The sequence below is a fragment of the Lissotriton helveticus genome, chromosome 9 (genome assembly GCF_964261635.1).
Source record: "Lissotriton helveticus chromosome 9, aLisHel1.1, whole genome shotgun sequence".
Taxonomy (NCBI): domain Eukaryota; kingdom Metazoa; phylum Chordata; class Amphibia; order Caudata; family Salamandridae; genus Lissotriton; species Lissotriton helveticus.
The window spans coordinates 967,540,258-967,567,715 of record NC_136070.1 but is presented as its reverse complement, the minus strand read 5'-3'; the positions used below and the strand labels follow the sequence as shown (position 1 = coordinate 967,567,715).

At 45.7% G+C, this 27,458-nt stretch overlaps 1 protein-coding gene across 2 annotated transcripts in view; it reads right to left on the bottom strand.

Annotated features, from left to right (window-relative positions):
* SEMA3F (semaphorin 3F) overlaps positions 1–21,625 on the bottom strand; it is a 329,656-nt gene extending 308,031 nt beyond the window's left edge. The window contains exon 1 of one of the 2 annotated variants that reach the window (XM_078661253.1): positions 20,929–21,625. The gene's annotated coding sequence lies outside the window, so the exon portion shown is untranslated. The remainder of the gene's footprint in view (positions 1–20,928) is intronic. The other variant, XM_078661252.1, reaches the window with a different exon arrangement.
* Between the last annotated feature and the right edge of the window lie 5,833 nt (positions 21,626–27,458).

The window sequence follows — 27,458 nt, the reverse complement described above, 5'->3', positions numbered from 1 at the left end:
ACATATTTGCGTGGCGGCCCCTGGCAGGGATTTGGTGGCCTCCGGCTCTGTTTCACTTCCAAACACCCTGATCCCCACCTCTTCACTGGCCTCCACGCCGGTGTTCCTCCTTGTTCCTGATTGGCTTCTTTTTTTCCCTATCCACTGCTGGGCACGTCGTGTGTCACAATACCCTCCTCCTCCTAAATGTTATCATCCGGAGACGAATTCGGAAGGGTAGGAGCAGCCGCAGGTACTGGTCATCTAATGCCTTTTCTGGACGTTTTATTAAAACACCTTCCTGAGCTCCCGGGGGGCTCCGCCCTGCCTGGACCCCCTCTTCCAGGGCTCCCTACCTACGCTCCCTGCCCAGGGCCGCCATGAGCCTAGAGCCGCCCCTGGAGTGGGAAAGAGATTCCTTGAATGAGCTAGAAGAAGAAAGCATTCAAGGATACACATTCTGATGCATTTATATAAATATGTTTGGTACCCTTATTTTATCACGGCTGTCATCATCAGCACCCTTGATATAGACACTCTCCATGAGCAACTCAACCATAAGCATCGCCACAAAAAGAAGCTAGGAAAGGTGGTTTCTTGGCACTATTCCTTACTCGCTCATCTCACTTCCTTTCTCCGCCCCTTTTACTCACCATATTATGGGCTGTTACTACTTGGGTGTTGAAAACTTAACTACTGCACCTTTCTGGCCTTTATTCCACATCACTGTGCGAGGGGATGCCTGCAATGGCATTTTTTAAAATCCGACTAGGCCAGAGAAACACGAGCTCTTACTTATGGTCTAAAATGTATAGAGACGTGTACTACCCGTCCACGTCGGTTCCTCTTCATGTGTATGAAGTGCTTTATAAATACAATTACATAATCAGTTTCCAACCCGTAGATTTTACTAGCATGTCAGTGCTGCTGCATCTGATTCAGTCTGTCCCCCAATTACACCAAAGCCAGGGCCACTGAAATCATGTGGAAGGGCTGCACCAAATTATGTAGCATGGATGACTAATTGTGTGGCAAGAAAGACAAAATATGTGGTATAACGTGGCACATTTTTGATAGTAGTACTGTATTATTATACATGTTAATACTGTCTGAGCAAAGATGATTTCACCTTATTATTACCAGTTTAACAACCAAATACAGAAATAATCAACTTAAAGATGACCAGTCAACGTTTGCAAAGGGCCTTCCACTGCCAGCGAACATGTTGCAACGTTTTTGGTACCTTTTGATCCGTTTGTGCAAGAAACGATTTTTTGGGTATTTTAAATCTGCATATTATGGTTTATGGTTCAAATTCGTAATTATGTGGGGAAAAAGTAGCAGCCGCAGAATCGCATAATTCCAGTGGCCCTGACCTAAACTCAGTGAGAATAGTGACCCCTTCAGCATGAGCCGTCTCCTTTTATCAAGAGCCGTCTCCTTTTATCTGTCATCAGCTGTAGGATTTTTTTATTTTTACATATCCGTAACAAGAAATAAAAGTTGAAAAGTACATCAGAGGTTTATAGTTGTATCATATAGGAATACAAGTAGATGGAAGAAAGGCTATGGGAAAGGTAAAAGGTAAATCAAGCAGGCACATAAGGGGAGCAGCGGGAAGAAAAGGGATGTAAAATACAGAGCGACTACAGGCAGACAGCCTACGAGCCAATTCTGCCTTGTAATAATAGGTGCACGCACAGGGAGTGTGATTATCCGCGTTAGGCAATCCTGCTGGAATAATGTGCTGCTGAACAATGCAGAATTCATTACCGGCAGATAATCTGTAGGGCACAGAGCACGCAGCTTCCGCAAGTTTTACACAATGAGATAGTGTTGATTCACAAAACTATCCACACAACCAATGTGCAAAAAAGGCATGATTTATGAGCGCAAATATTCACTGCTGCAATTCACAAAATAAGTATGGTGTAATATATGGGAGAAAATCTACCCGCAGGTGTGAAGACATGAAAATTCAGTGAACACCCAAAAAACCCAATTAGTTTTGTTTTAGCTACAAGGCAAAAATCGCACTCTGGATGTGGATATTCAATCACTTCAAGGGCTGAAGCAAATGCTTATCCTAATCCCTTTACGTCCCTAATGGAGAAAAAAAAATATATATATTAATAATAAAAAAAAAAAAAAAAATAAAAAAAAAAAAAAAATATATATATATATATATATATATATATATATATATATATATATATATATATATATATATATATTATATGAAGAAATCCCAATGCTACGACAGTCACTCCGGCGTAACACAAGGGCGCAGACTCTGAAAGCTGGTGTGAACAAGGATGGAAGTTTATTCACACATCAAAAATTACAACATGCCGTGTTTCGGCTGCCTGACATGCAGCCTATATATATATATATATATATATATAAATATATGCGTAACTGTGCAAATTCCCAGGCGTATTTCTGGAATTCGTAGGAGAATCCCGACAAAATGTGCTACTCTATGCTAAACTAGAGATGCAGGTTTGTATTTTTTGGGTCATCTGGCCCAAAGAACTCATCATTAATATAATAGACCCACAACCTCTTTACGTTGTCCTGCACCCATCATTACTGCGTGTATGGCACAGAACCGCTATCATAGAAGTCATAGCTGAACTGTACCACTCATCCATCGTGCAACTAGACAGCATTCACTGATAACTGTTGTTTAGCAAATAGAGAAAACTTGCCAAATTTGGAAATTTATTTGCCATCAATTTGTTCTTGCTTGTACGAGACACAACCCTGAGAAATGATAGTGGTCAATGGAGAATTTTCCCACAAGCCAAATCTCTTTCCCTTGGACTTACATGATCTCACAGGAAGTACCCTAAAATCTCAGCGTGGAACGTCTTATGCGGCCAGATCTTCAAAATTTGATTTAAAAGATGCTCCTTCCACAAATACCAGGCCTGCTGTACTGGAAATTGACACACTGTCCCAACCCTAGAGGGTGAAAAGGGATCCTCTATAAACCCAACATACCATGGAACATCTCCTTCCTTGTGGTCAGGTCCATTGCCTTAAGTAAAGACGCAGAAGTTCTCACCAAGACCAGGGTGTCAAAGGTTATTGTAGAGAAGTAATCAATATACAATGCTCGAGCTGGGACATGAATTGGTCACCCATTCCAGAGGTAACACATTACAAGTTTTGAGGCTGATTCAGCACACCAAGGAGAAAAATGCGTTACATTTTAGAAAGTTAGTGTTTTCCTAAGCGAGTTGTGTACATTGAGGCAGCCCAGTGTTTAACAGCTTTTGGAGCAAAAATATGCAAACAAACTGATCAGCTGCACTTTTGTCCTTGTAAAGTAAAATCGTTTATTTGGATGAATCCTTTTCTGCAGCAGTTCTGATGCTTTTTGGGCCAAGAAACGTCAAAGAACGTTTCTTGGCACCGACAATAGATGAAAATATATGCAAAGTAATGTTCGGCATACATTCTTGTCCATGTGTTTTGCTTTGTGTGTTGGCACGCTGGTCTTTCTTGTAGCTCTTGGCTTCACTTTATTCTGTCTCGGAGGAGATGGGGGGCGGTGGGGGGAGTACTCTTACCACGAAGACAGGACCTGCCCCTGGTCTCCCACTAGTGAGTAAAACCTATGACGCAAATGCAGCATACAATCACTGGTATTCAGTTATAAAGACAAACTAGGCGTTTGTTTAGGGCGTTAGGGGGACTACAAATTTCAGGGGTGTAATGTAAATAAACCTAAAATGAAGAGAAAAAAAATTTGGGGTGCCAATTGCCCGGTTCGCCTAGGGTGTCACGATTGAAAGCTCGTCCATGGCCTCCCTACTCCTACATTGGCCGAATATTACCATTTTACTTGTAGAGGTCACCTTCCTTTCAGCAAAGTGAGTAGTCTGAATTTGAGCTTTGATTTGCCAAAAGGATCCCCGGATCAGGTCCAAGACTATCCAGTTGTAGGTTTGCTACTCTGCTAAGCAGGAGGTGGGTTTCTCCATATACCGATTTGTAAATATCAGAGAGAGTCACTTTTTATTAGCAATTTAACGACGATTGTGTTTGAACATTTCTTACATGAAGCTCTTCGTAGGGACTTGGGCATGTTGCAGAGCAGATGTAAAAATAATAATGGTCTGACATATACACGTTTGGCTAATGGGTTAGACACGAGGCCCTTGTTGGACAGGTAGGAAACTCATCAACAGCTTAAATCATTGACGGGTTTCAAAATATAGCCCTGTTTTGAGAGTGGTGACCAATTTGCTGTTGGAGTTAATCATCCCCTCAAAGACCAAAGAGGTTTTATAACATTCTATGGGAAAGTTAATGTTTTTGTATGGTCATGGATTTGGTGGGTGGTTTCCCTTAAGCCCTATGCGGAGGACGACCAGTTCTATGGAAAGTGTCCTTAATCAATGACAAACCCACTGAGAAGTGTGTAATCAACCTCTCTACATTTAAAGGCGAACCACCAGAAATAAATCCCTTCTCCACCCCCCACACCCTGCAAGCTTGCAATCATCTCTGGCTATGAGAATAGGCAGTCAATACCACTGTGGCTTTTAAGTCACCATGGGCAGATCCTTAATGTTCATATGTAACATGCATCCCATGTCTCCATAACAGAATCCTTTGAAAAATCATCAAAGTACCAGCTCTATCTGCTAATAAAAGAAATGCAGCCAAAGCCAAAAGGCTGATCATAATGTGCTAACACATGTAGACAGAGGCCTTCAAATGGTGTTTATATTCATTGTATTCAAAAATGCTGTTTATCACATTAAATTCGGTTCAGGCAAAAATAATTGCTTTATGTGCATACTGCATATAGGAGATGAATAATTGAATGTGACAAAGTGAAAATTAAGTGTATTTTCCAGATGTAAATTAGACCTTCATGCATTCTATTGAACCCACTTCTTAGAAAGCCAAATGCCACACCAAATAGCTAATAGCATGAGATGAGAGAGGTTTACTCCTATTGGGTGGAGCCAAAGCCCACTCTGTGTATATTTTAATGAATTGGCAAGAATAGGTCTTGCAGACACTACCACATGCTGCACTTTTGGTTGATCAGATTTGGTAGTAACGCATTGATGGTCAACTTCTCTAAATCCAGCTGAAGACTGCTTCATTGCAGGCTCACTCCAACCAAATCACACCTGAGACGCTTCCAGAAGCACAAGGGGAGTTTCTCTGGCTGCACTGTATTCAGGGCTGGACTGGGAGCCCAACACAGCCATGGTAATTTTCTCAGACCACCCCCTGATGAAGCACTGCCTTGCCCAGAGTTTCTGGAAGCACTTGCTTGCTGCTTTTGTTACTGGGGGCCAATACTGCAGCACTGCTGCAAAACCACCTCCCACTGTTGCTATAATGGCCCCCACCCTTCCAGCCTCCCGGAGAAACACTGGATGGCCAGTAGAGCCAGTCCAGGTCGGACTGTATTCATACAAAATGCAATGCTCCAATGAAAAGCATATTGTGCCTGTTGACCCCCACACATTAAAAAAAAGTTACTCTCTCAATAGTCTTTTGGCTCTTCTGTGAAAATCCACAATTTGCTCACAAAGATGAACTAAAAACCCACCCAATGCACCAACAGTTCCTATTCAAGATGTCCGGGCTCACCTCCAGAGCCACCTCAAGGAAGGAAAAGTCTAGGGAAACGGGACATTCTATTTAGGCGTTTAATTGTGTGCTTGTTTTGTCGTACTATAATAATAATAATAATCCTGTATTTGTAAAGCGCACAGCTACCCATAGGTTTCCCGGCGCTGGGGGCCGTCGGGAAGATTAAGCAAGCTATTGCCCAGAGTAACATGGTGCTGGGCAGACCCCTGACGCCGGTGCCGGGAATCGAACCATGATCCCCAGCCCCTGTCGTCAGTTGCCCTGGCCGCTGCGCCACTATCCCTGGCAATTCCCGAAGGCCCTCCAGTCCCCATTCAAAAGACAGCACACTGCCCCATAAAATAAAATAAACCAGCACTAACAACCATGTACTATACTAATTGTTATGTTATGTTAGTTTTTTTTTGTATAGCACGTGACTCACCCAGGGGCATCTCAGCGCTTGACCTAAGGGATAACTTGAGGCGGATCAAGATAGTGTTTGCTCGAGAAAAGGTCCTAATTAGAACAGAAAGGTTTTTAGTTGTTTCCTGAAGGCCATAAGAGATGTAGATTTACGCAAAGTCTCAGGGAGTAAGTTCCAATATTTGGAAGCCACATAGGAGAAAGCTCTACCACCTGTACGACTTAAGTGGATGCGTGGGACCTTCAGGAAAGCTCATGAATTGGATCTTAAATTGCATTCAGACCGGTGCTTGGATAGTTTGTTTTGCAAATAGCGGGGGCCTTCGCCTTTAAGAGCTTTAAAAGAGAGGCAGCAGATTTTGAACAGTGATCTCTTTTTCACTGGAAGCCAGTGCAGTTCTCTAAGAAGAGGAAGAGAAGGGGTTCCAGGGGGTTGGTTTAAAACCATTCTTGCTGAGGTATTTTGAATCACTTGGAGTTTGGTTAGAGTGGTCTCCCCAGTTCAGCCAACAAAGCGTTCCCATAGTCAACCGACTCACCACCATTGCCTGAACTACTGTTCTGCGGTGTTTCAGTGGTAAATAGGGGAGTATTTTTTGTAGGAGGTGAAGGCTGTAGTAACATGACCCAGAGATATTCTTGATATTGTCTTCCATCGTGAGTTTATGGTCCAGTTGAATTCCCAGACTTTTTACTGAGAGGGAAGGGGAGGGCGCTTCACCCAGCTCTGAAAGCCATCAGTCAGGTTACCAGAATTGAGCGGCTTTGCCTAGAAGCATAAGCTCTGTTTTCCCCGGGTTGAGCTGAAGGCAATGCTCACTCATCCACTCCGAGATAGCCAAGATTCCACCTGAGAAAATTCTCGTCGGTGGAGTTGGTGTCGACGGGAAAAAGCAGTTGAGTATCATCGGCGTAAGAAACTATCTCTAAGCCGAATGGTTGCACATTTATTGCTAGGGGGGCCATATATATATTAAAGAGCGTAAATCAAATAATGTTTAAAAAGACATGACTTGAAGTAACGTGTGTCCAATTTAATTTGGTGTTCAATTCAACAATAACAGCATCTGAAGACTTCACTTCTAACCATCAGGAGTCAGTCGCTCTTGTGTATGCTCCACCTTCCTTACCCACATTCACTGCAGAGTTATTACCAGAGAGCATCTATGTTCCAAAGATAGCCACTCAGGATCCACAGGGGAGAGGAAGCGGAAGTCTGGCACTGCTAGACTACAGCCCTGGAAGCAACTTAAGCCAGAATAATACAAAACATTTACACCTCTTCATTCATGTAGTGGTGCCAAATGTGGATCCAGCAGGAAGAAATCCAACCCAGATTTTCAAAGTCCATAGTATTTATAAGTAACACAGTTAAACAGTCAGTGGTTATCATGAAAATCTGGACTGCCTTTGGATCTAGGATGGACACAGCAGAGTTAAAGTCTCAGAAACAAAAAGCAGACCATTAATGCCAATGACACAAAACAGGAAAGGAGAAATGTATTCAACAAAACCTTCCGCAACCTTGATATGGGCCTTACTCTTTACTTTTCCAGGCAGCCATTTCAAGTGGTACATGCAACTAAAAATAAATTCACAACCCCAAAATGAAGAAGGGGAGGATCCCTGAACACTAGTAGTCTTCAAACAATTAGCCTCAAGCAGACAGACAGTACTGCTTCTCATTTTAACCAAAGGGACTTTTGTTAAGTCTTTAGCCTTCTACTGAATTGTATTTTAACTATTTTTTACCAGTGAGGAATACGGAGGATGAATTATGAATAGCCTGTAAAAATATGGAGACCTAAGAAAATTTGTATCAATAGCTATTACTCGGATTTCATTTGTAATTTTAGGCACTTTGACAGACTTCATTGTCTAAATAATGTATTTTTGAATTTGTGGTACATGGTGTTTTTTTTTCCTTTCTGTTTATTCATATGAAGTTTTTTTTACTAATAATTTAAAACAAAATTACTTTTCGAAGGGGCGTGGGGTTGAATGCATTGGGGGCCTAGTGACCAAAAGTGAGGCTGTGTCTAGATGTAAGAACGAGCTACTGGCATGTGAGGGGTCCGTCTAGGCCAGAAATGTAAAATATAGGCCCAGGAAGGTCGGATCAATGGAAATTCTCCTACTTTAGATAAATGTAGGTACAAGCAATCCGAATTCAGCATGTTCACCTAGCCAGGAGTAATTCTGAAAAACTGGCATGGTTTAGAATTTCCTGGGCCTACATTGGAATTACCTAGTGTGGGTTGCATTGAATCTGCTACAGAATTTCCAATGTTTATGTGGGCTTCCCATCGGCCTCTAACCTGCTCTATGAACCAGGGTTGGACCGATACACTTACTACTGGCTAGTCACAGACCTGTGCAGAAACACTGTGCCAAAACATACAGATGGCCAGACACAGACCTGTGCAGAAACACAGACAGACAGCCAGTCACACACCCGTGGAGAAAGTCACAGACGGCCAGATACAGACCTGAAACACACAGATGGCCAGTCACAGAGCAGTGCAGGAACACTGCAAAAAGCACACAGACGGCCAGTCACAGACCAGTGCAGAAGAGAAAACACTGAGCCGTCGCACTTGGAATGCTAGGAATTATAAGGAGAGGTTAATTTGACCAAAGTCCCTGGGGACCTGCTCTGTCAGGAAAACGATCCAGCCAGGGCTTTCATTTTCATTTTTCTAACCTTCGCCTCGAGCTGCCTGTAAAATCTTTTTAATACTATTAATGAAAGCATTTAACTTAACAGTGTATAACCAACACTTCCTCTTAACTCTTTGAAGGATGCCACAGTATTTTATTTTACTTTAAATTAAAGTCTCTCCAAAGAGTTTATATTTTTTTTAATTCACCCACTTTGAGATATTTAACACATTTTTTGGGCAGTGGAAGGAGGTATCTACCGTGGAATTTGGACGCTGTCAGCTGCATGTTGCGCAACACAGCCTGCAAAACTGTAGTATGCTAAAGGGATGGCATGTCACTATTTCAATGTCTTATCACCGGCCTCCAATAATACAAACGCCACAATATCAACATCCACTACATCAACAAAGTAAGAAGAGCTGGATGTACACCAGCAAATCTACACTTTCTTACACATACAAGCCATGACTATATAGCGGCAGTCTACTGTGGAGTAGAGATCTGTGAAGGTCGGTAATCTGTAGAAGATAATTTTATATAAAACTGATGAAGATGTGCACTCTCTCACATCTACTCAACGCCCATAGCTGACAAGAAAGATGGCCGCGTGTACATCCCTATATGAAGACAGATGGGAGATTGACCTAAAGAACACGGAGGCATTACCTAGCTCTTGCAAACTGATCTCCACAGACCCCAACAACTTCAAACATAAGCAGCCAAAAATTAACCTCCCCGGCACCCCTTTTCACCATTCTCTTCCATGCACCAAACGGAATTGTACTTAAAATGCCTTTCCGGCCCCCCTCAACTCCCCTCGCATCTAACAGGTGGGGAGCGGCTAGGCATCCTAAAAGGTGCAACCCCAATACCAACCACTGAGAATACATCCGTTCTTAATGTTACATAACAATCGGTGGTGTAGACTAGTAACACACCCATCTACTAATAAGGGCCATAAACTGGAGAAAAATGTTAACTGCCAGGGATCACACACTGCATGAAGGTGGAGCTGAGGTTCACAAATGAAAGCACTGTACAAACTACAAAAAACTGCCAAGAATATGACACTTTCCCACACATCAAGCTTGCTCCATGAATCCTGCATTTTAATATAAATCTGAAGACATACCTTCAGAGTGTAAGCCATCACCGAAATACTTGGTCTCCGAGCCCTTCTTATAAGGGCCCCTAATCGCCTCCCTATCCTGTCACCACTTCGTACTCATATATGGTTGATTAGCACTTGGATGGCACTCAACATGCTGCCCATCCTCTGCCCCATAAGTTGTCCCTCTGCAACTCTCAAGCCCCTCTTTGTAAATAAAGACAATGATACTGGCAGAAATTCTTCACCTTGTACCCTAAAATAGCCTTAGAGCCTGACACAGTGGGCTCTACCGGCCATTAAACGCGCACTGAGGTTGTGAGACACAAAAATCCCTCTAATGTGGGTGTGGCGATGGTTGGCCATCCTACCAGAGGCACTTCACTGGTAAAAGACATACTAGAATCTTTTCAAAGGAAGTATGGTTTACACCATCCCCCATTTTGTTGGCCTGTTACTGAACTCTCCAGTCCTTCTTTGGTCTCCACAGGGGCATGCAAGACATTGTGGTTTATTAGAACATTGCAATGTTGAGCTCTCCATTGAAGACAATGGAGCGCTCCGGGCTTCTAATGGCTGGTAGAAGCCTGGAGCATCAACATGTTTGTTCACAGCTGTACCTGTGAACAAAGGCCTCATGGAACAGGAGGGGATTTCAACCCCCTGGGGCTCCATGAGGCCTTTGTTCTACTATTTAGATCATTCTGCCCTCTGGGCGCTGAATGTTCTAATAGCTGTATAGCCCTCCGTTGTGGGCTCTACCAGTTATTAAAGTCCCGCTCCCTTGTTAAAGGCCCTCGCCTTCGACACGGTCCCTTTAACACTGGAGCCAGGCCTTTAATGGCCGGTAGAGCCCCCTACGTCAGGCTCGAAGGCTATATTAGAGTGAGTTTTGTGTCTCACAACCCCATTGTGTGAAAAAAGTATCTGTTCTCTTCCGCTGTGGCAATTTTGTCACTGTGTCAATGCGGATAGGTTTCCTCTAGCTCACTGGCAGTGTTGTGTTTGAGAAATGTCCTTTACGTCGTCCCAGTATTGATGAGTCCTACCACTTTTTTTTTTTTTTTTTTTGCAGAGTTTTATATAGCGCGAACTAGAACCGAACCGAATCAGTTATCAGAGCGCTTTACATAGCCTACAAAAGGTTAGAGAGACAGCCCTTCCTGGTCCCAATCACCAACAACTCCAGCTACCAAGCAATGCTTAATATCAGATGAAGAAACGGGAAGTGGTGCTGCTGGGGACTACTAGTGGTGCACTCCCTTACGGTCAACAGTAGCTCTGAGTTTTAGGTTGGACAGAGACATTAGGGTTCGTCGGACAAGCCTGACGCCCATCCTAGTCCCATTGGGCAGGAACAATGCGATGATTTAGAGCAATCTGTGATAAAAAAAATAAAAAACATATTGCTTACTGCAATGCTCACCATACTTGGAAAAAGTTACTTTCTGGTCAATATCTGCCCCCCCTGCTCAGGGTCAGATCGTACACCCTAGAGCACATGGTAAGCCTGACCTTGGCAGTCATTATTCCAACCGCTTCCAAGAGTCCACCAGACACAAACACACAATCCAAGACTTCTCAAAGGACTAGAGGTCACGATTGGGTCAAAGCTAAAAGTAAGAAAGCATTTTTGCTCTGAGAAAGGGCAAGAAAGGAACGCATTCATCACCCTCCCTGCAGAAATACTGGAGACAAAAATAGCAATTACATCTAAAACATGTGGTGTCAGACTAAATACAGTAGTCATGAATAATCACTAGCAAAGGAGGCGACAGGGGTCGGTGAGTACAAAGCAGAGAAGTTGTCACAACGGCAGGGCATCGGAAGGGAGGCGAAGGGTCTCGAGCCAAAGACAGACCGCTGACTGACACCGAGCAACTGGGTAGCAAACCACAAACCACGCTGTAACGAAGGGTGAACTTTGACCTGGAAGCAATAAACGACCTACGTCAATTTTTGAACCAAAACAATTTCAGAGTAAATACGAATTAAGGCCAAGGGTGAATGATGTAAACAGAACACTATATGCCAAATTATGGGCCTGCTGTTTTAGCGCTATTCTGTGACGTGTTTACTTTCGTTGACAAAGTTAGGGCCTGGCTGTCCTCCTCTGCAGTTACATTCCATACTCCTCCCAATATGTTTTTTTAAAGGGTCAGGGTTTCAGCTTCAATAAGGCGGCATTCTAGACTGGTGGGAAGGGCATGCTGCCACCCTAAACCAAAGGGTGTGCCAGGCCTCTGGGCCAGGCTCTTATCACACCAGATACACAATCACACTACTAACAGCAATGCAACTATTTAAAATCTGTGAGCCTACATGTGGTAAGCAGGTTTCCAAAGAAAACAGCATTGCTTCCTAAATCAATAAAAAAAGCTGAATGTTCTCTGGCTACTTCCTCCCTCCGGCCTTTCTCTTCAATTCAAAATTAATTTAGGTAACCCTTTGTTTACCTAAACTGATGGTTCTCAGTGAAAAAAGTTATGTTCCTTCAGTTCTGACCATTGTTCTTAAAATCTCTTTTCTTTGGAACAGTGCCATTCTGTAGGTGTTCACCAAAGGTCAGATCACGTAAAACTTGAACTAGGGAAAATTATGGAAATATGATTTTTTCATTACTTTTTGCATGTGCGATTTGGAATGGAGCAAAGCAGTGCTCTGGTCCATATTGATAATAAAATTTGCAACACGGCAAAAACAGAGGAAACAATTTGGTTTCTGCTATATAATATCAAAAGGATCAACTTTAGTGCTACTCCCCATAAACACGTGGAAAAAGCTACATTTGATCTCAAACCATTGCAAGCCATTTAATAAAAAAACTGTGTTTAGACCGTAAAAGATACTATTAATCCACTTTCCTTTCTGCTAGGGTGTGTAATATGCAAGAAAAACCATTAAGCGATAGGGCTCATTGTTTTCAATGGTTAAAAAAATAATTTTCCTCCACTTTTGCCTATATGCAAAAACCTTTATTTATTAGAAAGTGAATCAAACCCAATGCAAACTTTACATAACATGGCTGCAAGCGCCCACCCTCAAGTGAAACGGACACCCCAACCTTCGTAGCTCAATGGGCCCTCCCCAGTTGTAATCAATATTTCAAGATTGATCTGCTGTAGGAAATTAAACAAACATTGGCAAAAACCAATATTTCTGGCCGTGGCAAGCTGTAGCAATGGCTATTTTATTTTTATTTCACAATGCAAGCATATGCCACAAAAAAAACACAAAGAAGAAAACAGGAAATGCATTCCACCGCATAAACGAGGGGGCCATGTGCTTACAATAAACATTTTCGCACACAAAAACTAAGGAAATATATAGCCACCACATAATATTTTATTAGAACAGTGTGGGTTCTTCCTATTAGGCAGGTGCACTTCTCAAAAGAACAGGAATCGTTTTTAATTGTAATGCACAGGAAAATAGGATATTTAGTGGTGCAAAAAAAGATAAAATTGACTTCGAATTACTGTTACTTGAAGACATTTTAAACTCAAAGGGATGACTTACAAATGAAAATGAATTAGAATGAGAAGAGAAAAAAAGCACTGGCAAATGAAAGAAATGACCTTATTATGCGGATGTGCACATGTATTCTGGAGAATGTGGTCTCATTCACAGCGCAACACGCAACATAGCCAATATCTGACCCTTTGCCCATGCTGTATGAGGTGAGCAGAAGTCAAATGAAACTGACAGTTTAGCAGACAAATGGATGAAGTGGGTTGACCCAAAGCACCACTCTGTAGGTATTTACATATGCATTTTTGAGTGCATAATTTTTTAACATAAGGGTGACAATGTTAAATCTTTCCCAAGGCTGGGACCTACAATTAGGCCCAAAAGGCGTAAGCAGGTGCAAAATGGTGACTCACTATAAAGAACTTGACTACACAAGTAAAGGCATCTCAAAATTGTAAGTGAAAAAAATATTCATTCCAGAAAAAGAAAATTACATTCCATCCAGTAGAGCCGTAGAAGACTAGCAAACCACCCTTGCTTCCGGAATGTCCTTTCAACAGCTGTCACCGTTCAGAAACAACAGTACAGTAGATTAGTTTGTGAAAAGCCCAGTAACAGCAGCACTTAACATATTTAAAGCTAACAGTCACTAGGGCCCCATCCATGATCTAACTCAGGCGTCCTTGGCAATGGCACGGCCAGGAAGCGATGGCCCACTGGACCAAAGCACTCTATAAGTCTGAGACATCCTAATTTTCTGTGATGAGGGCGCCATTGTCTGTTACACCAAAGGTCAAAGTTAAAACCATAGTTTCACAGCACCTTGAGGTCATATACGATGTTGCTGGTGGGTCACTTATGGGCCGGTTATGAGTCAGGCTGAGAAGCATCTCCAGGGAAGATACCGCTCCATCGGATCACAACTACCTCTATGTTCATGTGCAAGGATTTACTGTGTTTGGGAACACAGAATCTGACTTTACCAGCCAGGAAAGCTGGTCTGCAAAATTAAGGAAGGCAGAGGCTTCAGGCACAAGTGTAGTTAACCCTTCCTGACTTCCTTCCACAGCACCGGGGAATAGAATGGACCCCCTCTGTGTACCTACTGCCTCCCTTAAATTCTGCCTAGCCCCAGCCCTGCAAACCACTACAAGATTCTGCTCGCGGCAGGTGGTAAACGAGAATGGAGTCATCCTGGAATGGTCAATCTCCATATATAAAATGATCCGGCAATCCTGGATTCACGTTATTCCCATTCCTGGGACAAAAGCTTGCAATTAAATGGTCCTGGGGGCAATTACCATCTGAAATTGGTGGTTCTAGACCAGATAATGTTGGCACCTTTTCTCAGTGCAACTCATAATTGAGGTAAAGGTAAACCCTAAGCAGAGAGTGTTAAATCCAAAAATCCAAGAAGGCTCCCTACATGAGGGGCATCACATTCACAAAGTACCTATATTATAGGTAAAGGCAAGAAGAGCCTTCCTTGTGGTGGGCAGCATTTTGCTACTCCTTTCTCTTCTAACAGCACAAACCAATTAACCTGCAAGAGGGGTGAACCCAATGTGTTCCTTTCAAGCAATGCCCTACCAAAGACTTAAAGCTCTACCTACATAAGGCATGCCTAGTTCCCACCACAAAAAGGGCACCCTTCAAGTCAAGATAAGGCCATTCTGTCTCCCTAGTTCTGAAAGTATGTCATGGGTGTCTGTTAAGGTCACTACTGATGTAAGTCGCAGCTCGGCTAGCAAGGGATGAGGAGCAAATGAGGTTGTTGCCTGTAGCTTATGCACAATCTACACCAGAATAAGTGACACCTAGAATCGCATGCTCATGTGCAATCACCAATATCTCAAACTCTCATAATTAGAACACCAACTTCCATGCTCACATGCAATATAGCAACGCTGACCATTTGCATAAAGTGCATTGGGTACAGAATTAACACCAGGTGCTTCAAGAAAAGTATTAATAATACCCATCATATGGGTCAGTGGAAGATCAGACCCCGGCACCCTCCAACTAAGGTCAGTATCCGTAAAAATGGCAGACACCTGCCAGCTGTGGTATATATATTTGGGTGTAGATTACCCCGCTTCCAAGGCACCTCTCATTGGTCTCCACACTGCTGTACGTATATTCAGAAGAGTGTTGGTTACCCACCAACTCCTGATATGGTTCCCAGACAGACTCCTAAACCTATTACCCTCCCCCATCATCCCATTACCCCTAGTTTTCCCTTACCACTCCCAGGCTCTGAAGATGCCCTGCTTGCAAAATTGTGGCAAATTCACGAGGAGACATAGGTAAAAGTCAATAAATCAATTAAATTAGCATTATGTGCAAAGAAAAAAAACCAGAGCACCGCTTATTAACCGGTTTACATTTGGTGTTTGTGAGTATGCAAAGACAAAAGATTAGTTGTGTCATACTCTTGCCATAGATGTAACTTACATTTTTATGAATATGACCCGCTAAAAATTGTTTTCCTGGATACTTGACTCCTGAAAAAAAGTTCAGGAATCAGACACCAAGGGGCTGCCTAAGTCTACAAGTCCAGGAAGAGGAGGACCCCACGGAAGTTAACCATTTGGGGGGGGGGGGTTAATTATAGCATGTTTTCATGTAGTTTGTAGAAGAACAGCTATTCTCACGATTCAGCCATCAAATGGGAAGTGGGTGCTTCAAATAAAGGGATGGCGGGCTGCCCCCCCCCCCCCCAACTTTCCAATTTGAACGCCCATATTCAGCCCAAGGTGCTAAATAGAACTAAGAACACCCAGAACCGTAGCCAGTGTGCCTTGGGCCCTAGTGCAAGGAAAGAAACGGACGCCCGGTACCACTGCACCTGCTGCACCAAAGGAAGCTACGACCCCGAATGAACAGCGTGCAGCCTTTTTAACTGCACCAAGGGAAACCATCAAAGATTGTGTAAGGATTTTTGACGTCCCATCAAGCAATCAACGGCGGCATATTGTATTTATTCTTCTTGGGGCAGCAGTCAGGCATTGAGCAACAAACGGCTGGCGCCCTAGGCGGCAGCGTAGCGTTGCCTTAACGAAAATAATGGGCCCCGCACTTTCCAAGATGGGGAAAAAACTGCCGCGTACCTTGAACTTGGCCTGTCAGATATATTGCCGGAAGTTAAGCGCATTTGAATAATTGCACGAGCTGCATTGGCCTCGTGCCGGTATGGAGCGGGTTAACCGGTAGGCACCGCCCTCGTTTTGTGTTCTAAATGGCTCGCTCGCTTCTATTAGCTTAATGTATTTTTGCAATTGGAAATTTTAATTAGTTCCGAAGCGGTGGTTCCAGTTTGCGGGCAGAGTTGCTCTTGTGGGGCGGACTGATGTGGAGAGGGCGGCCTCTGAGGGGAAGAGAGGACTGTGGAGTAAACGTGTAGGAAGGAGCAAGGGAGAGCTGTGAGATAATGAGCTAGAAAGCCCGATATAAGCAAGAAAGTCACCATTGGCGCGTGCTATGGGAAAGTAACAGGAGCGTGGTATATGCGGCCCTGCCTACCTTGAGGCACGTGTGTTGCATAGTAAGGCCAATAAACTGGGAGAAACAGGGGGAGCAACTAAGAATAATGCTTTCTTATAGTGTTTCAAGCTACATGTCAGCAGCTTCTAAGCGCTGTACCCAACAAGTGTTCATGCTGCTATTAAGTGTCCCGTTTCTTCGACCTCCGAACCTTGACATCACCTCAAGCTTCAGCCTCGAGCGATTATTTCGCTTCTCTAAACGACCAACGGCAATTAATGAGCCGATACATACGTCGAGTGCCACTACATTTGGCAATATTAACATATAATGGTTATAGCGCCTCGAAACGGGAAAAAACAGCCCCCTCGTGGATTCAGACGGTCGGAGAACTGTCGGGACATCGTCAATCCATTCACAACGGGTAGGTTCCGGGGATGGCGTGGAAACAGAGCGCAAGCGATACCACCGAACACGAGACCGGAGGGCTATAGGGGAAACCTATAAAGCGACAAACAGGCTGGAAGGAGCTCATAGGGAAATCACGGGCGAGCCGCTGCGAGAGAGTAAAGGTGTGAGGACAGGGCAGAAGAAAAGATAGCTATAGGGGCAATTACATCTTGCAAGGGGACGGTTGAGGAACGACAGGACGAAAATGGTACAGAGGAAATGGGACAGCGTGAATGGCACATGATCGAGCGTGAACTTGTGCCTATGGTGGAAAAACAGGGGGCGCAATATGAAACCTCCAGAGATCAGACCAACCAATAGGTGAGAAAGAGTGGGGCAGGGCAGAGGAAGAGCGATAAAAAGACAGATGTCCGAGGAAATGGACAGAGCCACAGACAGGATAACTGGGCAAGATGGATGATGGGACAGAATCAAGGTGGGGGGGGGGGCTACAAAAAAGATCACCCCCATAAACCGACCCAAGAAACGTTGCACATTCACAGGCGACTGTGCAGTGGTGAAAGGAAGAGGCCACGGGGCGATGCACCAGTTGAACGAGGTACACCCTAACAGGGGGGAGGGGGGAATCACGCGTGGGATCTCGAGCGGCACGAACAACTGGGGCAGACAAGGGAGGCGCTATCGGGGACCACAGGGCGAGGAGAGAGCGAAACAACCCGAAGGACGAACAGATGAGCGGGATACTGTGGGGAAGGGGGCGGGGGTAATCACATACAGGATCGCAAGGGAAGGGACAGGGCTTCAGCATACGGAAGGCTACAGGATGACACAGGGGCGTGTGAGACACCGCAGGATGCGAAAGAACTACGGGCTAAAAACACCAGTGCAAGGAAGTGAGTGAAGCACAGGTGAGGATACTAAGTAAAGGAACACAGCAGGAGGTAAAGGGGAAATACAGGGGCAAGGGACGAGATCACAGGAATGAACATTAGAAGAAAGAGCGGAGCAGGACTCTGGACGGGGAGGGGGTACAACACCCTGGCCCCTTAGAAGGGCCAGTGCCACAGGCACTGACCCTTCTAAGGGGAAGGGACTGGGAGTCACCTACTAGGTCATGGGACACAGCAGGCACAAGGAGAGGGGTACAGCAGGGGAAAGAAGTGTCATGCTAAGGGGGGGGGGGGGGGGGGGGGAAGATATATTTTTGAGACCCGTGATCGGAACACATTTGAATTTCACTACCCATGTCCTAATTCAAGACTGTTTTATGGCTAACGATGATTAAATTCACATTACACTTCCATGTGAGACAACACAAGAAGGAGAGAGACAGGCTGGAATTCAACAGAAATGGAGACACCGCCTGGAATACAAAGAAAAGGCATAGAGACAGGCTGAAATACAAAGGAAAGGACAGATACACATGCTGAAACGAAGGGAGCCGAGACAAAGGCTGAAACACATGGGGAAGGGACACAGCCTGGAGCACAAGGGAAAGGAACACATCCTGGTCCCAGGGGAAGAAGAAACACAGCAAGGGGCACAGGGGAAGAAGAAACACAGCCTGGGGGAGGGGATAAAGAAACACAGCAAGGGGCACTGGGGAAGAAGAAACACAGCCTGGGGCACTGGGGAAGAAGAAACACAGCCTGGGGCACAGGGGATAAAGAAACACAGCCTGGGGGAGGGGATAAAGAAACACAGCCTGGGGGAGGGGATAAAGAAACACAGCAAGGGGCACAGGGGAAGAAGAAACACAGCAAGGGGCACAGGGGAAGAAGAAACACAGCAAGGGGCACAGGGGAAGAAGAAACACAGCAAGGGGCACAGGGGAAGAAGAATCACAGCAAGGGGCACAGGGGAAGAAGAATCACAGCAAGGGGCACAGGGGAAGAAGAAACACAGCAAGGGGCACAGGGGAAGAAGAAACACAGCCTGGGGGAGGGGATAAAGAAACACAGCAAGGGGCACTGGGGAAGAAGAAACACAGCCTGGGGCACTGGGGAAGAAGAAACACAGCAAGGGGCACAGGGGAAGAAGAAACACAGCCTGGGGCACAGGGGATAAAGAAACACAGCCTGGGGGAGGGGATAAAGAAACACAGCAAGGGGCACAGGGGAAGAAGAAACACAGCAAGGGGCACAGGGGAAGAAGAAACACAGCAAGGGGCACAGGGGATAAAGAAACACAGCCTGGAGCACAGGGGATAAAGAAATACAGCCTGGAGTGCAAGGGAAAAGAGACACAGGCTAAAGCACAAGGGAAAAAGACCCAGCCTAAAACACAAGGGAAAAAGACAAAGATACATGCTGCATTACAAGGAAAAGAGAGAGACAGCCTGAAAGCCAATGGAAAGGGATACACAAGGGAATGAGAGACACATGCTAAAGCACAAGGGAAACAGGCTGAAGCACATGGGAAAGAGAGACACAGGCTGAAGCACAAGGGAAAGAGACACATGCTTAAGCACAAGAGAAACAGGCTGAAGCACAAGGGAAAGAGAGACACAGGCTGAAGCACAAGGGGAAGAGAGACAGGCTGAAGCACAAGGGAAAGAGAGACACAGGCTGAAGCACAAGGACAATATTAGAAACAGGATGCAACAGAAGTAAAAGAGATACAGGCTGAAACACAAATAAAGGAGGCTTAAACACAAGAGGAAGGGGGAGAAACAGCAGACATGAACACAAAAGGAAGGCCCTGAACAACATTGTGGAACACTGGGGAAAACCGAACCTCCGAGAGGCGAGCCGCAGCCATGGGCACTAGCTGAAGGGAGAGGCACGCGGTGAATGTAGGGAGAGGGGGCGGCAAACCACACCTGTGGACTTCAGGCCACCGCTGGGATGGACCGAGCTACAGGTGAGGGGGGTGGGGGCGCATAAGGCCACAGAACAGAGGTGCACCAAAGAGAGCTGGAGAAGAACTCGCGTTCTGTTGCAGAGCACATACTGTAGAGACACATAATGGTGAAAGGAAACATAGCTGATTATTGAAAATAAGAGAAAAGGTGAACTTCCAATTTACGGGGAGATTTAGAGGGAAACAAATACATTTTAAAAGGGACGACGATCGGAACACAGAAGAGAAGGTTTTTATGAACAGAAACGAAGGCAGCCGACCGCAGTCAGCTGGGAAACGCAAACGTTGTTTTCTAAGATTAAAACTGGGCGTGCTGTGAAGAAGGGGGCAATAGAGTGAGAGGTGAGACTAGAAGACACGGGAAGCCACATCAGAGATATTAAAAGCCGGGTGAAAGTCACTGCATCGGTGACTGAGCTCGCCCTGCTCTAGGGGCAGTTTGCCAATAGAATTTTCGCTAGACCCGCAGTGCAAAAGAACATTTTGCTGCTTTGCACCGACGGGCGATTGCAAGGACCGGTGCAAAACTCTTCGGTTCTGTCGCCGCGCAATGTACGTAACACAAACCGAGACAAAAGACACAGAGGGGTGGGTAAAAGGAGCCAATGTTGGGGTGACGGACCCAACACTGCAAAGGATGGAACAAGAAAATATATGGAATAAAGAGCATTTTGTTAGCACCTGAAAGCTCGCCTAGCTTCCGCGTTTATAACGCCCTCAGCCGCAGCCCCGGTTCTCATTCCTCCTGGCTGGATCGGACCTCTCAAATGCCCGCATCTCAGTCACTGCCCTAGGTTAATACCATCCCTTTCCAAACACTCATTCATTCATCCAAGCTAACTCCTTCCCTTTTACTTCATCAGCCGATCTAGAGCCCTAGCCCGGAAGATTCCCTCCAGGTGGGAACCCACACATACCTGGGCAGGGGGTCCTCTCCTCCTCACGCCTACGGCTTCATGCCGGCCGCACTCCCCCAGGCGGGGGTCAGAGGGCACCTCCAAGGGCAAGAAACTGGCAATCCGTGGGGGGACGGCGTTCTACATCCAGACCCGGAGCTCGCCGGGGACGCACACCGCCGCAGGGTGTGCACACAGATGCTGCCACCGAGGAATGGACACTCCAGCAAAACTGGGCAGTCCGGGCGACTCAAGCCTCACAGGGGTCTATGCCCAATGCCTATGCATGTGGTCCGAATCCAAGGGCATCCTGGAATGATACTCCTGCCTGAGAACTACTCCGAGCCCACTTAGAAGTATTCCGCGCCCACTTAAAGGTGCTCCAGCTGAGTGAGCGGAGCTCAGGGTTCACCGGGGAGTGCACTCCACGATCACTCAAAGGTATTCCGGGTTGAGGTGTACTCCAATGTTACAAGCGCACCGAGCTCACTTTGAGGCACTCCGTGGTCACTGAGCGCCACTCCCCATAGGTCAGGTAGTCCGGGCTCGAAGATCGGTTCGCTGCAGTTTATGTGGCAGACTCCAGGGCACAGCCACGGGATCAGACACCTCTCTGCCCGGGCTACACTCCCACTGAGAGCGCTCAGCCGCACGCCGCCCTCTCTCCGAGACTCGACGCGCCCCCGCCATCCCATTGGACGATCAGCTCCTGCGATCTGCATAACCGCACCTCTGTGCTGGAAGGGGTGTGGCCGAAAGTGCCCCGCCTCTCCGCAGGCCCCGCCCCTCACCTGTTCTCCCTCATTCCTCCGATCAGCAAGGTGAGCGCGCGCGCTGGGAAGCTTCTTTGGTTTGCACAGCTCGGCCCCTTGCCATACGCATCTTAATTCAACTTCACGAATCTTTATGAGCGTGGCATCCAGATGCAGAAGTGCTGCCAAAGGTTTTCTCATTGCATGATTTACAGAGTTTAATTAAGGCTGGGCACATGCGTAAATAAACTCTAGCCTGAAATTATGGCACCTTGGAAATGTACAAAGAACCGCGTTGAGCCCGTGGGGTCCAATTCAACTCGGATTAAAGAAAGCAGGATGCCGTGATGCGATTGGAACTCGTAATTCAGAGGATAATTTCTAAATTTGTTTCACATAGAAAAAACTGCTGTCAAATCTTTACAGTTCAGGCGTCCAGAAAACGGATGACTAATGCCAACCTAGCTTTCTGCAGCAACGAGCAGCAGCACGTGCTACGTAGCTCTGAGTTGCTTGCAACCCTTTCAGGGGCGTGACTGCCGTGGGTGCAGCAGGTGCAGTGGTATGGGGCAGAAAGCCTGTTAGGGGCTCCTGTGATGGGGTCTCTTACGACCCACTACTTCCAACCTCCTGTTGCTACATGACTTTTTTAAACCACGCCAATATCCTTGACACTTGCCGATCTTCTGTCCGTGCCATGACCATTCATTGTTCCTTTCATTCCGACGACCTCCCAGACCTCGCTCTCAACCGGATTTCTGAACTTTCTTCCTGGCTGTCTGTTTCTCGCAACCACCTGGTCTCCCACACTGAGTTCCACCTTCCTCGCTCTTCGGCATTGGCGGGCTCAATCATTGTTCCCCTTCCTCTTGGCTTCAACCATGTCTCCATCTATCGTTCCCAGCATCCACTGTTCACTCACCGGAACAACATCTCTCACCGCTCCCCTTATCAGGAGGTCACTTGGTGAGCTTCCAGACCTGCTATGGGGTATATGCCGATATGCCCTCAAGAATTGATGCAAACATCCTTCTAGCTCCACCTGCTGGTCCACACCAACCCTCAATGTCTTATTGAGAGATCACATGAACCTTTTAACCTCCCCATTAGCTTGTGGCCACTGGGGAGTCACTCTTCTGTGCTTGATATTATGAGATGGTGCAAGAAGTCTCGAAACTCCATGCACTGGAAGGGTGGCCCGTTGTCCGTCTGGATCTCTTCCAGCAGCCCTAGCATGGCAAAGGTCTTCTCCATCACTGGTTTGATGCATTCGAAAGCCGTAGACGGTACTATTTCCACTATCAGAAAGTTGGCCTGTCCGACATCCTTTCCATGTCGGACAGGCCAACACAGAGAGGCTGTTGGAAAACGGCATTGTTATCCCGTGGACGAAAATGCTGTCCATAGGGGTGTACGATGCGGTTCCAACAGCCACGAATACTCTGCGAGTCGCTCGGAACCGATTCGGAATGACCAACCGGTTTGCCTTTTAACGGCGAACATCATAATTGGGCGGTCAAAATGTAAACTGACCAAGTCGGTCTGATGGGCTCCAACGCTGTTGAGGAGATTCCGACTGACGGGAGGAGGCTTTGCACTCGATATCTTAATCGGCCCCTCAGTCTCCATGCATTGTTAGACGGTTTAGTGAGTTACATGAATCAATTAGACCTTTCCACCAATTATAGTAAATCTCAGGTAATTGTGTTTGGGCCCAAAAAGACTAAGGGCACCTTTACAATGGCGGGTGGACTTTAACGGGAATGTGGGTCCGCCCGCCAGGAGTGTGGCGGTCCCGCTATGCCAATTACGATGCGCCCGCTACACTGGCGGCCGCATCACGCATATTTTACATTGCGGCGGGCGGTGTTGCAAGCAGCACCTGCTGCAATGTAAAAACTGCATGTGATGCATTTGCATGCACAACGTGACAGGCACCATGCCTTTCCATGGCGGAGGCTCCGCCATGGAAAGGCAGCTCACTGCCATCATCCTAATATGAATGGCGGTGCTTGGAAGGCACCTCCACCATATTGTTGGCCTTTTCTGCCCGTTAGGCAATCGGGTGGATTGCCTACCGGCAGAAAACCGGCGGACGGTCTTTCTGTCTGCCTGGGTCCCCACCGCCATCGTAATATGCCGGTGGAAATGTTAGGCGGATAGTGGAGAATGGCGGGCGGATCGCCACCGCCATACGAGCGGTGGCGATCAGCCCTCCATCCTAATGCGCCCCTAAGTCAGGATCATTCCTCGTGCAGGGTAATAGTTTGTCGAGGATACAGTTGTACATTTATTTAGGAGAGATGTTTGATGACCGGAATATGAGGGCTATGTTGCTTAAAGCAAAGAGACTAGCTCTCTCGAAAACATTACCTGCTATCTTTTCTTTTTCCTCTAGAATTGGTAATAAACCATTGAATGCCCTGAGTAAGGTATACCAGGCTAAGTGTGTCCCAGTAGCCACTTATGGCAGTGACGTCTGGGGCTATGCTATTCTGAGGGAACGGTAAGTGGTGGAGAATGGCTTTTGTAGGCGCCTTCTGGCAGTCCCGGTCTCTACATCGGTCTTTGTGGTTCATGAGGAATTAGGCCTGCCCTGTCTCTCGGATTTTATTGCACTCCTCTGCCTGATCAGGTGGTTTACTATATGGGGGCAGCAAAATAATTAAAGAGAAATGGATCCTAGGCAATTGATTTATTTCACTTTTCCTCCTTTTACTTCATTATTACATATAAGAGGACCTCGAAATACATGAATTCAGTATGTGTGCTGTACAAAAATGTCTCCTGTGTTTGATTTAATAAACTATAATATTGTTCATGTATGATAGGAACCTAGGCTACCTTAAGAGTGCACACAATGGCGGGCTTGCCAGTTCACTATTGGCATTGTTGTCAGTGTAGGGGAAAGAATGAATGTTTCTAAATTCATATTTGAAAACTCTCACTTAAAAAAATTACTTCTCAATGCACTGATGCAATCTGATATACTAAGGTGAAATGGTTCTGCATTTTAATCAATTAGACTTTTTGAATTTTGAAGAGACCTTATCATATTTTTGCACTTTTGCTGCATGATGGCTTTGAAAAGGAAGGTGTTCTTAAAGTTCAGTGGTGCAGGACAACATAGGTACTTCCTTTCCTTAACTTCTATCAACCTTTAAATAAAGGCTCAGTCTTTTTATTTAATATCTTTTTAATGTTTGTGCTGAGTCGAGTGTGCTGCGCATTTAAAGGTCAGGAGGGCCACATGCAAAGGTCAGGAGGTCTGCATGTGGCCCCGGGGCCGTACTTTCTGTATCACTGATATAGAGGAACGAGGCTGAAGCCCGAGTTCCTTTGTAAGGTTATGGAACTCGGAGGTGACCTGCAATATCCTTATCATGCACACCAGGAGTACTTTGTCCCATATAATACATGGTCACACCATCACTTTTCCCACAAACTACTTAAAACCTTGGTGGGTAGCTCTTTCATATGAAAGAGTGAGCATCTTTTAAACATGAAGAATACAATTAAAACTCTATTGTAAAATTATACACGTCAAAAATCTGTTAGTTATTTCTCTATGCTTGCATTGTAACCTCTAAATAGAAAAGAAGAAATGAAAGCAACATTCAGTTTTTCATTCTTTAAAACAGCTGCTTCAATTATGCTCCATGACTTGACCTGCCTTTCACCGCGGCTGCTGGCTCTGGCAGTAGGCGTTGGGACATCAGAACTCAACTGTAACATCTTATAATAGTCCAGTTCTGACATCTTTTCTTTATAATAGGAAACTGGGTGAGTCACAAGTCACAGATTATAAATAAATTAGATACTGGCGTTTACACTGGGATTACAGACTCTGATGTATTAGAATGGATCTTCCACCTTAAGAAAGACATGGCATGTTTCACATTTCGAAGAAAAAATAAAGTTTGTTTACATTTTAAGACTAATATTAAATCTTTAATGCTCCAAATTCCCTCAATTCTTTGTTAAGAAAGCGAGCCCCAAACCAACTATCAAAATTGAGGAAGTCTGGAGTAACCTAATATTATCCCCTTCTGTCACAGTTCTTTCCCCATTCCATATTTCAGTTTGTGATTGTGCTCCAGGAGTACCTTTGTTCCACATTAATCTTTACAATTCTAGCCCCAAATCTCTAGACAATTGATTTCTGCTCATTGTACTATTTTACTGACAGACCTTTAGCGAATTCCATGACCAACGTTTGGCCAATAATGAACTTAATTTCTCACACAAACTCACTTTAAAAATGTTGTGGAATCAAATGATATCCTGAATTGTACATGTTTCTGACCAACTCATTGGGGTGTGTCATTTATGACTTACCTGGAAATAGTGGTGAGTTGCTAGTGAGATTGGTGCCTTTCCCCCCTTGGACCAGTTATAGTTGGCAGAGGTGCAAAACAGACAGGAGAGTGGCTCTTAGCAGCTCTCACTCTGAATTCAGACCCCTTTCACTTATTAATTAGCTGTTTTATGACTGAGGTCGTGTGAAAAATATAGATTATTGTATTATTGAATACTGTCCAGTTAGGTTCATGTGTAAAACTTTATCTTAGTCCTAGGTAGCCATGATACAGGGCAGGCTGGCTTTATCATTTGTTCCCCCAATCAGATAAAAAAGAACACATTCCGGTTGGAGCATAAGAAAATCACCCAAATATATCTCATATCTTGTTTTGGCGAATTATAGGCCAATTTCGCTCTTGCCTGCCTTTACCAAGATCCTCGAGAAGCACGTGCATAAGGTGCTCTCCGAGTACCTGGAATCGCATGATTTACTCCACCCTACTCAATCCGGCTTCCGTACGAACCTAAGCACTGAGACAGCGCTTTTGGAAGTCTCGGAGGCTATTAAGGAGGTGCTGGACTCAGGCGGCAGGGCGATGTTAGTGATGCTCGACTTGTCGGCGGCCTTCGACACCGTCCCTCACGAGGGTCTCTTGGCCAGACTTTATGGGATCGGCCTGAGGGGGACGGTGTTCAGCTGGTTTCGATCTTTCCTTGCTGGCCGCCGACAAACGGTCTGGGCCTCCTCTGGCTCCGCTGAGATGCCGCCATTGGGTGTTGGAGTCCCTCAGGGCTCAGTTCTGAGCCCGACGCTCTTTAACATCTTCATGACTCCTCTGGCGGCACTGGCGGAGTCTTTCGGGGCTCAGATCGTGTCCTACGCCGACGATACCCAGCTCCTCTTTACATGCCCAAAGGGTGTGGAGTTTGATGGAGAGAGTATCCAGGGTTTCCTTGGGGCCGTTTTTAACTGGTTCCATCTTAACGGCCTCAAGTGCAACTCGGATAAATCAGAGGTACTCTTCTTCGGATGCAGCTCGGATCCAGAGTGGCAGGAATGGTGGCCGGAGAACATGTTTCCACCTTCAGGTTCTTCCCAGGTGGCCAAGAACCTGGGTATTAAGATCGATAAGGACCTGTCTTTGCGTTCTCAGGTATCCGGTCTCACTGGTACCTGTTTCGGTTTGCTCCGGATGCTCCGCAAGTTTCTTCCCATCCTTTCGGAAGACCACAGGAAGGTTACGGTACAGGCGATAATCGGTTCTAGGCTAGATTATTCCAACATTCTGTATCTTGGCCTACCGGAGTATCTGCTACAACGACTGCAGGTGGTCCAGAATTCGGCAGCTCGGGCCATTTTCGGTCTATCAGGCCGGGCTCGAACTTCTGGTCTCCTGCAGGCACTTCACTGGCTCCCTATCCGGAAGCGGATAACCTTTAAGGCCCTGACCTTGGCTCATAAAGCTCTTTATGCGTCAGGAGCCAAATACCTCCGTA